Below are 13,039 nucleotides of genomic sequence, written 5' to 3' on the forward strand. Positions count from 1 at the left end.
ACTAATAGCCTCAATACCTCTATATATCAAACTAACAGAAGGATTAGTAGCCAAATTCCTCACCAACTATCTCGAGGACCATAACTTACTCCATCCCACGCAATCAGGCTTCAGAACTAACTTCAGCACAGAGACACTACTAGGCTCCCTTATCGACACAGCAAGACAACACCTCAGCATTGGAAAAAAAATGCTGCTCATACAGTTGGACCTAACGGCGGCATTTGACCTGGTAGACCATAACATCCTACTGCAAATCTTGGACTCAATAGGCATCTCAGATAAAGTATACTCATGGTTTGAAGGTTTCTTAAAATCCAGAACATACAAAGTAAAATCAGACAAAGAAAAATCCAAACCTTGGTCCAACCCCTGCGGCGTTCCACAAAGGTCCCCACTGTCCCCTACTCTCTTCAACCTATATACGGCCTCTCTTGGCGTTTACCTGAACAAACAAGGCCTATCCTCTTATAGCTATGCTGATGACATCACCATCCTCATTCCTTTCGACCAACCAATGCTCTTAATGTCCAACACACTACACAGAACTCTAGCTACAGTTACGACTTGGATGGAAGACCACAAACTGAAACTCAACCCAGACAAAACTAAATTCATCCTCCTAGAAAATAACAAAATCCCAACTATAACCAACTTAGAAATCAACTCTATCAACTACCCTTTGCAAACCACCCTAAAACTTCTAGGTATGACTATTGACAAAGGCTGCACCATGCAACCACAAATTAACAAAGCATTACAGAAATCTTTCGCAGTTATGAGAAACCTTAGACAAGTCCGAAAATTCTTCGAAAAAACACAATTTCAGCTCCTAGTACAATCTCTAATCCTAAGTATCCTAGACTATTGCAACATCCTCTACCTCCCCTGCCCTGCAATAATGATTAAACAACTACAGACAATTCAGAATACAGCTCTGAGACTCGTCTATTCATTAAAAAAACATGATCACATTACTGAGGCATTCATCAATTCTCATTGGCTTCCAATCCAGGAAAGAATACAATTTAAATACTATTGTATACTATTTAAAACTATAAATGGAGACAGCTCAACCTACCTAAACGACCGCCTCATCTAAACCACCTCTACAAGGCATAGAAAAACACACACCCCATTCACTTACCCCCCAATCAAAGAAGTAAAACGGAAAAAACTATACAACGGACTACTGGCCACTCAGGCAGCGAAGATAGACAACCAAGTCTCCAACCTATTGACAACAACTCCAGACTACAAGATGTTCAGAAAGGAAATAAAAACTATACTCTTCAAGAAATCCCTTAATAAAGCTTAATACCATGATAAAGCTTAACCCCCCTCTTACCATCCCCTCCCTAACCCCAGATCCTACTTTTTCCTCTCTTGGAAACCTTCTCTGATCTAACGTTGTAACCCTTCTTCCATAACTCTTTTTGTAATCCGCATTGAACCGAAAGGTAATGGCGGAATAGAAATCTGTAATGTAATGTAATGTTTATAAATTTTTATCAACACAACTAATATACTACTTTATCCTGAAGCAAAAAAAAAAGAATTTTTTTTCCTACCTTTGTTGCCTGGTTTCTGCTTTCCTCATGTTCTCATTCAATTCCTTCCTTCCACTGTCTCTCTTCTCTCTGCGTCTTCCATTTGCTCTGTTACTGTGCCTCTCCCTTTCTCCCCCTCCCAAATTGGTCTGGCACCCATCTTCTTCCCTCCGCTCCCCCCATATTATGGCATCTCTGTCTTCTTCCCTGCCAGCATCTTCTCCTCACTCTCTCTTCCCCATTTCCTTTCAGCGTCCTTCTCCCCCCCATCTTCCCCATGTCCTGTCAGGCAGCATCCTTATCTCCCCTCTGCCTTCCACTTGTGCTTTCAGTGTCCTTCTCCCCCCTCTGTCTTCCCCATGTCCTTTCAGCATCCTTCTCCCCCCCCGTCGTCCCCATGTCCTTTCAGCGTCCTTCTCCCCCCCCGTCTTCCCATGTTTTTTCAGCGTCCTTCTCCCCCCATCTTCCCATGTCCTTTCAGCGTCCTTCTCCACCCCTTTGTCTTCCCCATGTGCTTTCAGCGTCCCTTCTCCACCCCTTTGTCTTCCCCATGTGCTTTCAGCATCCTTCTCCCCCCTCTGTCTTCCCCATGTGCTTTCAGCATTCTTCTCCCCCCCTCCCATCTTCCCCATGTCCTTTCAGCGTCCTTCTCCACCCCTTTGTCTTCCCCAGTGCTTTCAGCGGCCTTCTCCCCCCTCAGTTTTACCCATTTCCCTTAAGTGTCTTTTCTTCTCCACTCCACCTTTCCTCCCTTTCTCCCTCCCTGCCCCTTACCTTTGTGGCGCTTCCCCACCGACCGACAACAGAACAGGCCCGGTCGGACAAACCTCCCTGTCCTGTAGCCGCGAATCTAAATTACCTTCTTACAGCAGCTGGTAATTTAGATTCGCGGCTACAGGGCAGGGAGGTATGTCGGCTGGGCCTGTTGTCGGTCGGTCGGGGGAAGCGCCAAAAGGGTAAGGGGACCTGACCGGCTGTGCACACTCCCCCCATGGCTGCAACTGGGGCAGACCACCCCCTCCTTTTGGTATGCCATTGCCTTCTGCCTACCTGCCCTGCCGCACACAGCCGACCGGAAGTCTTCCTGATGTCAATGCTGACGTCGGAGGAAGGGAGGGCTTTGCTTAAGACTTCCGTTCCGCTGTGTGCTGCGGCAGGGCAGGTAAGGAGAAGGAGACTAGCCTCGTGGCTCGAGTGCGATCCAACCCCGCAGGAACCCTGTGACCCTCGGAGGCGTCCCCACGGGATCCCCACGATCCTAGGGGGCGTCCCCATGGGATCCCCGTGACCTAAAGGGGGAACCCGCGGGTCCCGCTGGATTCCCGTCGTCCCCGTTCTCGTGCAGCTCTCTAGTCCCTAGGCCACAGAGATGGAGGTTTCCCAGACACTTATTTTGACACCAAATTTCATGCCTTTATCTGCACTAGCTGGAGTAATTATATAACAGATTATAGTGAACATACACTTCTCTCTCGGTATTCGCGGGGGATAGGGGCAGAGCTGGACCGCAAATGGAGAAAACCCGCAAATATCTTCTCGTCCGGCTCTGACCCACCCCCGCCTCCCTCCTGCCTTCCCCCCGGCATCACCTGGTGGTCTAACAGTCTTTCGGGGCAGGAGCGATCTTCTTACGCTCCTGCCCCGTGCAGATTGCCAATAGGAAATGACTGGAACTAGTAGACATGAAAAGTGAGAACTCCCGATGTAAAGAAGAGGCATGCCATACCACTAAGCCTCCAGCACCTCCCAAAAGAGGGGATCTGGTGAACCTGTCAAAATGCAAACCTCCAAACCAGAGATCACAGAAAACGAGCACAAAGAAAGAGGCAGCCACAACAGATTCCTATAAGGTATGCCACCAAGAGCTAGTATGAAGCTGAAAGAAAAAAACAGGCACGGCTATTAAAGTCAAACTGCCAACCACTACCCTCCAAGTCTTAAAAAGGGTTGCTGAGCTAGGCTCTGAAAACAGCTAATCAATATGGCATGGACGGAACAGCCTCAAACTAGCTAGGCAGTGAATGGATAGTACCACAAGTGAGCCAAGTCAGCGCCAGTCAGATCTGCAGTGACCATGTCTGAACCGACAGGGTAGCATGAAGTCAACCTCCACAGCCTGTGCCCTGAAACATAGAAACAAATAAAGGCCAAATGGCCCATTCAGTCTCCCTCTCTTCTTGAATAAAGTGTATTTTTGCCATCTGACATGAACTGTGCTTGAAACTGAGAAGTTTAATTAAAGACTGACTTGTTTTAGTGAACCACGGTTGTTTTGTGGATCTTTATTGAAACACATTAGGTGCAATAATGCCAGAGCACAGCAGTGGGCGTGGGAGCCACTGGAATCTCCGGGTCACAAACCTTTACTTCTTGTGGCAGTGGGCCGGATGGGTCACTCCGGCTCAGCCCAAGCGTCACTGCCACAAGATGCAGATAAAGCAATCCTTACCTAGGGAGATCAGAGTCTCATAATTCTCCTTCATCACCTCCCTGTAAAGCTCCTTCTGCTCTTCATCTAAATACTCCCACTCCTCCTGGGAGAAAGAGACAGCGATGTCCTCAAACGTCACCCGCATCTGAAACACAAACCAGAAACACACTCAGCGCCTTCTGCATCACCATGGGGCACGTAAGTTGCTTAGTGTACAACCGAAAGGGGAAGCGTACATGTGGATGGAGCGTGAATGTCTCCACGTGACCTGTACGTCTTATAGAATACTATCAGTTGAGCATCATGTACTTAGGCACACCAACTTACACCAGCCATTGACCAGTTATCTTGCCTCTATTTGTGTGCCACAGTGACTTTGTACTGTATTCTTTAATGGCTTAGGCTCACATCTTGGTGTCAATTTATACAATTGCGCAGAAAGTCAAAAGGATTTACTGGGCTTGTCTGTAGGGTGAGTTGTGTTTCTCTAATATGGTATATCTGTGTCTCTCTGGGTGTGGTATAAATAATTCTACACTTCTCCTGCTATTACTACAGGTAATGATTTCAAGAAAGCCTGGGATAGTCACGTGGGATCTCTTAGGAAGAGATAATGGTTACTGCGGATGGGCAAACAGGATGGCCATTTGGCCTTTATCTGCCATCATGTTTCTATGTTTGTATATATGGGATTGAAGTAGATATCACGTCATCCACAGAAGAAAGTGTTAATGAACAACTGGAAAAACTAAAAGTGGACAAAGCCATGGGACCAGAGGAGATCCATCCTAGGATATTGAGGGAGCTCAGAGAAGTTCTTGCAGGTCCTCTCACAGACTTGTTTAATAAATTCTTAGAGACAGGAGAAGTTCTGAGGGACTGGAGAAGAACGAATGTGGACTTTCTTCACAATCCAATCCAATCCTTGGTTTTATATACTAATTCATCCCTACAATAGGGCTCAACTCGGTTCACAGAGATAATTATGGCACATAGAAAAAATATTACATTACAACCTCATCCTTTATGATTATTAATTTAAAATAGAAGAATCAGTTAGAAATTTCTGAGACAAGTAAGTTTTTAGCACTTTCCGAAAGGATGATAAGAAAGGAAGAAGTCTAACTTTTGAAGGGAGTTCATTCCAAATTTTTGCAAACGAGAATACAAGATCGGCATAAATTGCCTAAAGCTTTAATTCCCTTAACAGAAGGGAAAGCAAGTTTATAGTTTTAAATTCTAGAATTTGAAGGCTCTCGAGAACTGAAAGAAATGGTAACCAATGGAGAAATAATCCCGTACAAAAAAATACTACACCAGCACATTTAAATTGGATTCTCAGATAAACCGGAAGCCAATGAAGAACTCTCAACAAAGGGGTAGCGTGATCATCTCTTGCCAAATATCAATTCAGCTACCATGTTTTGAATAAGTTATAACCTTTTCAAGTTACACTTACTTAAGCAAATATAAAGAGAGTTGACATAATCTAATTGAGCCAGTATAATTTCCTGGACCAAAACAGCAAAGTGTTGTTGATGAAACAGATGGAGAACCCTTCTTAGCAAAGACTAAAGAAACATTTTTTTGTTACATTATTTACTTAGCAGACAGAGAGGGTAGAGTCCAGAAAAAATCTCAGAATTTTAGATGAAAATTCAATTTTCAGGATATCACCCGAAATTAACAGCGGTGCAGATAGCAACAGATCTATTTTGGGCCCAAACCAATAACAGTTTTGTCTTAGTAGTATTTAATTTAATTTGTACAGAAGAAGCCCAGTTTTGAATTCTTGAGATGCAAGAGTTAATATCCGCTGTTAAATTTTTTAAAGATGGATATACTTCAAGTAAGATGAAGATATCACCTGTGTAAGTAAAAATTGATTCTGCTGGAAAAAGACTCAGGTACTTTAACATAGTCATATATATTAAATAATATAGGGGATAACGGTAAACCCTGTGGTAATAGATAGGTCAGGAACTACAGGCCAGTTACCCTCACTTTGGTGCTTGAACAATAATGGAAGCTCTGATGAAGAAAAGAATAAAGAATTATCTAGAATCAAATGGGTTATAAGATCCGAGTTAACATGAGTTTGCCAAGGAAAAATCCTGCCAAATGAATCCATTTGATTTTTTTTTTTTTTTAGTTCAAATTTTTTATTGTAGTTTTGAGCAACACACACACACACAAAAAAAGACAAAATACAACCATGAATACAATCATTATAGAGAAATATTGCAAAACGTAAGAACATATTGCGATATCCCAAGAACTGACAAATAAAGAAGAGGAAAAAGAAAAAGGGAAAGAAAAAGAGGGAAATGTATAATATAGTCAGAAACGAAACTATGGAATGATCTGAGAGGAAGAAAGTTGGAACCTTTCAAGGAATTTCCAAGGTGATAAAGGCAAAACAGTAGGCAGTTTAGATATATGACGTTTTTCAACAGCATATTGTTCATGTTTATTATACAAGCATAAAGAGTTCCACCAGAAAGTATAGTCCAATTGCGAGGCTGACTTCCAGTTCTTGAGAATATGCATAATAGCAGTGGCGAACATAGTGTCTATCAATTTTGGAGGGCAATCCGTGGTGGCAAAACAAGAATGCTGAGAACGTAGCATAACAATGTCAAAAGTAATATCCGAGTGGCAAGTGGTAATAGATTTGATGGTCTTCCAGATACTGTTCCAGAATGCGCGAATATCTGTGCAGTGAAACAACATATGATCCAAGGTGCCATCGGAGTTCTGACAATGCCAACATGAAGGGTCAGGTCACAGTCCAGCTTTCCACATGCGATGAGGAGTCCAAATTGCCTGCCACATAACGAAATATAAGGATTGAGATATTCTAGTAGACAATAGTGGGCGATTGGTCTTTGTCCAGTTTAGGCTCCAATTAACGTCAGAGATGGGAGATGTCAGTATAGATTTCCATTGCATCAGGTCATGAGGTGAAAATATGTATTTGTGATCCCTCATAATTTTATAGAATATTGACACAGCTTTCCCTTGTGATATAACCAATGCACTCCAATGATGAAAGGAGATCACAGTTGTTGAAGGAGCTAGGGAAGGTATCACAGACATTATAGACGAGGACAAAAGTTGCCATTGAGAATATGAGTTCGCAAGTGGAGGAAATTGGTTACAGAGAGAGGCAAAAGAAATTAACTTGTTGTCACACATACCAAATTCCAGCATTTTGCCATTTTTTTCCAGAAAAACATTTTTCCATTATGTCTCAATTTTGAATTATTCCAAATAGACATTTTCGTAGTGTTGTACAGTGAGTATTCTGTCATAGCATCCAGATGGAGTATGGCTCGTTGCATTGCACCCAAAAGGCCATGCTGCTTTAAATGCGAGGGAATAGATATGGTGCAAAGAGTATAAATGGGATAAGGAAGAGATATATGTAATTCTAATTCTAACCAAGGAGGTAGATCTAGGGAGGGTTGGGTTGAGACCCAGTGAGCCCCATATTTAACCAGAGAAGCTAAATAGTAGGAGTGGAAATCTGGAAAATTCATACCTCCATTTTCTTTTGAGGCTCTCAATTTAGCCAAGGAAATGCGGGGTTGTTTGTTGTTCCAAAGGAAATGTGATAAGTTTTTATCAATCCATGAAAATAATGATGGTTTGCAAGGTGCAGGTAGCATAGATAAAATGTAAGTAATTCTAGGCGTCAGATTCATTTTTATCGAGGCAAGGCGACCCCACCAAGACAGAAATAAAGGAGACCACTTGGTGATAGTGTGTTGTAAAGAGATTTGATCTTTGATACATTTAGATCCATAATATGGGAGGAGTCCTTATGTATCATAATTCCCAAATATTTGACAGCTTTATTAGACCAATGAAATGGAAGAAGGGGGAAAATTTCAGATTTTTCCCAATTTACTGGATGCCAATATAACGTTTTAATCCAGTTAATGAAATAATCACCAAAGTTATACCACTGTAGGACCCACAATAGGAATGGCCATTCCACACGATTGAACGCTTTTTCAGCATCAATGGCCAATCCTATTACAGGTTCCGAGATGGATTTGGCGTAGGCATTAATGTGATGAAAAAGTCACAAATTATCACCGATATTATCGATGTGAAATGAATCCGACTTGATCGGCATGAACCAACTTAGCAATGACTGTATTTAATCTAATAGAAAGGATCTTAAACAAAATTTTATAATCTAAATTCAGAAGAGATATGGGACGGTAATTTTTTACCAGGGTTGGGTCTCTCTCAGGTTTTGGGAACACTACAATTGTGGCTTCCGCAAAGTTATATTGTTTGTCAAGTGATTGATGGATAAAATTATAATATTTTAAAAGTTGAGGGGCTAGAATGGTATTAAATTTTTTGTAGAATTCGTTGGTAATCCCATCGGGTCCTGGTGCTTTATTTTTTGCTGTACTAGATACCGCTGATATAATTTCGGATACAGAAATAGGTGCTTCCAATGCTGATTTAGTGGAAGCAGTCAATTGAGGGTGTTTTAAGTTATTCAGAAAGGAACCAAAATCAGGCTATTGTGATGGAAGTTCAGATTTATATAAATTAGTGTAAAAAAGCTCAATTTGGGACTTAATTGCATCAGTAGAAATGACAAGTTGACCTGTGGGAGTGCGTATAGACGAAATAGTGAATCTTTTGGGTTTCGTTTTCAGGTAATTGGCAAGGGGCTTCCCCATAGTATTATCACCTATGATAGGTGATAATACTATGGGGAATCCATTTGATTTCTTTGAAGGGGTAACTAGAGAACTGGATAGAGGACATGTACTAGATGTAGTCTACCTTTATTTCATGAAAACCTTTGTCACGGTTACTCATAGGAGGCTCATCAATAAACCTAGTGGCCTGAAGTTAGGATCCAAATTGGTGACCTGGATTAGAAACTGGTTGACTGACAGACGACAGCAAATGGTAGTAAATGAAATTTAGTTGGAAGGAAGAAAGGCAAGTAGTAGTGTGCCTCAGGGTGAGTGATATTTCTAAAGGGTTAGAAGGAAAAGTATGTCTTTTTTGCAGACGGCATGAAGATTTACAACAGAGTGGACATGCCAAAGGGAAAAGAAAACGTGAGAAGAGATCTGCAAACATTAGAAGAATGGTTTAATGTTTGGCAGTTAAAATTTAATGCTACGAAGTGTAGAATGATGCACTTGGGGAGCAAAAATCCAAAGGAGTTGTATATGCTAGGACAAGGGTCTCCAAAGTCCCTCCTCGAGGGCCGAATCCAGTCAGGTTTTCGGGATTTCCCCAATGAATATGCATGAGATCTATATGCATGTATTGCTTTCAATGCATATTCATTGGGGAAATCCTGACTGGATTTGGCCCTTGAGGAGGGACTTTGGAGACCCCTGTGCTAGGAGGTGAGAAGCTGATATGTACTGACCAGGGATGACAGTATCTGAGGATCTCAAAGCTGCAAAACAATGTGACAGAATATTGGTCATAGTCAGAAGCTGGGCAGAGCCGATGGACCATTTAGCTTTTATCTGCTGTCAAGCAAACCCCTCCCCCGAAGTTTCTCCTACTCCTTCATCTTCAGAAGGGACTCTTCCCCTCCCCCCTCCAGATGAGAGGAGGATGATCCCTAGTGCCAAGGAAAGCAACTCTGCTTGGGGGGGGGAGGGGTGACTCTGCAGCAGTGCCTCAGAGAGAGAAGGACATGGGGTGGTGGGGGAGGGGCATCTCCTACCTGAGCAGAGGCTCCTGCAGGCATTTTCCTCTCAGCTTTTGCAGCAGGATTATCAAAACGAGGCTCTTTCTCTGGAGAGTTTGTTTCTTGGGACGGGGAGAGGAGCAGAAGCTGTAAATGGACTTCAGGTAAACAACGGCTGCACCTCAGAAGATGGACGACGACTCCGTTTCCTGGTGGGCAGATACAGATGACATCACAAAGGGGGCGGAGCTCGACGGGAAGGCCACTGACTACATTCCTTAGCATCGAGCCTGCAGCAGCAGAGTCTCCGCCTCCTCCTGGAAGGGGCGGAGCTTATTCAACTCCACAACGCCAATGCTCTTCGGGAGGCCGTGAGGGGAGGGAGGAGCCAGATGTACAACGGGGGAAGGATAGAGCTCAAGCCCTGACCAATCAGCACTAGGACAAGTCTCAGCCCCTCTGTGTGAAGCTCCGCCTCCCCCTTGTGATGTCATAAGGAATGCAGGAGGGGAGGGAGCTCTTTAGAGCTACAGCCTCAGCACCCTGAGGGGGGGGTGAAGTTCAAACCCTCTGCTGCTCCTTGTCACAAATCCCTTTTTTGCTCCTTCTGAAAACATTGACCCAGCGCAACTGACATTCTGCAAATGCAGAGTTGGGAGAAGGAACCAAAGGGCAGAAAGAGATTTGCAGCTGGAACTTTCTCTTCAATCTTCCTGAAATAAAGATGCTGGTGACGTCACAAGGGAGAGGGCGGGGCTTCATAGCGAAGGCCGAGTCCTTATAGTGCTCATTGGTCAGAATGGTCCCTTGATGGGAAGAGGAGGGGGGGGTGGAATAAGGGAGATAGAGGAGTTCATTGGTCAGAATCTCCCTTGGGCGGGAAAGTGTCTCTGCCTCGCGCGCTCTCATCTCCGCCTCTCGCCCTGGCTCCTCCCTCCCCCCCGCACGCGGCCTCCTGAGGGGCAGCTGTGGAATTTGTCTCGAGCTGTGGAGCCCGCTTAACAAGCTCCGCCCCTTCCAAGCTGAGACAGGTAGTCAAGGGCCCTTCCCCTGATGCTCCGCCCCCTTTGCGATGTTATCACAATGTGCCCAGAGGCGTCGTCCATCTTGTGACGTGCAGTTCTCTGTCCCCCACCCACGGCAAGAGACAAACCCTGAGCTGGAGAAAGAGCCCCAGAGTTGTTTCTAAGGCTGCAAAATGGCTGCTCAGTAGGAGGTGCCCCTCCCCCACGCAGACTTCCTTGCCCTGGCAGTAGGCCTCGTTCTCTTCGCATCTTGGGGGCTAGGCTAGCAGACGCAGGGAGTTGACTGCGGCTGCTCCTCCGACGTCACTTACCTCTTCCGGAGCAGAGGCGGTAGACACAGTCAGCGCGGCTGCCATACCGCTGAGGTGCCATTTACAGCAGCGCGGGAGGTTCAGGACACCCCCTTTGAGCGTGTGGTACCACTCCTCCCTTTTCTCTAAAGTATACACATTGAGATATACATATAGAAATCCGTAATGTAATGTAATGTAATCTTTAAATCTGTCCCTGTACCCCTTATGATATAGACCATCGACTGGGGCTGGTCCTGAAGGGCTAAGCGAAATTTTGCTTCTCAAAGGTTCACCCCAAGGTGAGGAAGACACAAAGCCCGTCTCAGCAAGGTTGGGCTGAAACAGTCACTCTACCTCTTCTCTTATGCATCACACAAAGAAATCACAAGTGGAGCAGTTCTAAACGCATCCTACTAGCAAGACGCCATCATCCTGAAGAAACTCCAAGACACTACGAATCGATGGAACAGATGGTTCCACCTGTCCCAGGGGGCATCAGGCCTGGTAGCACCTCCAAGCCTTCGCATAGGCCACTAGTGTGGACTTCCTCTTGCAGTAAAGCAATGTGGCAATCACAGCCAAAGTATAGCCTCAGTTAGTCAAGGCCACGTGCTCAAGAGTCATGTCATATTACCAAAACTTCATATAAAAGACCACGACCACCCGATTACTAAAACAATAAAAATATTGGGAGTCACATTAGACACAAAATTGACAATGGCAGAACACACGAATATAGTGGTAAAAAAATGTTTCCTGATATTATGGAAACTAAAGACCATCAAAAAATACTTTGACCCATTGTCATTCAGATTACTAGTGCAATCACTAGTGTTCTCTACACTGGACTATTGCAATATAGTTTATATGAGTATACCCCATAAAACAGTGAGGAAACTTAGAATTGTTCAAAATGCAGCGGTCTGCTTGATATTTGGATTGAAAAAAAACTACCATGTTAGCCCCTCCTACAGACTACTGCACTGGCTGCCAGTTCTCTTGCATATGCTTCAAGCTAGTTTGGGGACTAGCTCCTACATACTTGCTGTCTCACTTTGTTTTATACAGCCCAAAAAGACAAACCAGAAACTGCAAGCTATTTGCATACCCAAGCATCACCGGCTGTAAATACAAAACATTTCTGGATAGAACGTTTATGTACCAAGCAAACAAACAACAACACTGGCTAGACAACTACATTAATGGAGCTAGACTGACCTACGACGCTTTTAGAAAAGCCATAAAAACTGCCTTATTCGACAGATATATCACCTAAACAGTAATTACACCAAATACTTGTTCCATTGCTTTTTTCATATGTCCCCTCTGAAATTCTTAGCAAACTGTAAATTGTATTATTTTTTTCAAGCTTCTTCACACTATAATTGCACTGACTACCCAGATATTGTAACTCGCTGATTGTCCAGCTCTCTTCAATGTCCCCTCTGAAATTCTTAACAAACTGTACATTGTAATTCGCTGCATTTTTTTAAGATTCTACTTACTATAATTTCACAGACTAACTACATATTGTAACTTACTGATTGTCCAGCTCTCTTCAATGTGAACCGCCTAGAAGTCGCAAGATTATGGCGGTATAGAAAAATAAAGTTGTTATTATTATTAAAGCGGTCCTGATTCTGAATCGAAATCAGACCCTGTATGAGGAGGCAAGAACAAGGAAGCTGGAGCCCCTGATCCTGCTGGAGCCAAACCAAGTCAGAATACTATATCTGTATCGGTCAATCAGGTGCGACTAGGATTACCAGATTTCCATAGGCCACTATCCAACTCAACAGACGTCCTATCATGGGCCATGGAGGGAAGACATATAGGAACCTTCACCATGGCTAGGGCTGAACTAGAGCGACCAGTTCGGCACTGATGGCCTTGCAACGCTGACTGAAGAACCGAACTGCTGTCTTGTTGGTCATAGTCACCAAGAAATCATAGAAACATGGTGGCAGATAAAGCCAAATGGCCCATTTAGTCTGCCCATCCAGGATAGGTCATAGCTTGATAACCTCTGGAAAAGACACAGATATAAAGGA

At 43.9% G+C, this 13,039-nt stretch overlaps 1 pseudogene; it reads right to left on the bottom strand.

Annotated features, from left to right (window-relative positions):
• LOC117355034 overlaps positions 1-13,039 on the bottom strand; it is a 113,567-nt pseudogene that overhangs the window by 28,425 nt on the left and 72,103 nt on the right.

This window comes from Geotrypetes seraphini, chromosome 2 (assembly GCF_902459505.1).
Source record: "Geotrypetes seraphini chromosome 2, aGeoSer1.1, whole genome shotgun sequence".
NCBI lineage: Eukaryota > Metazoa > Chordata > Amphibia > Gymnophiona > Dermophiidae > Geotrypetes > Geotrypetes seraphini.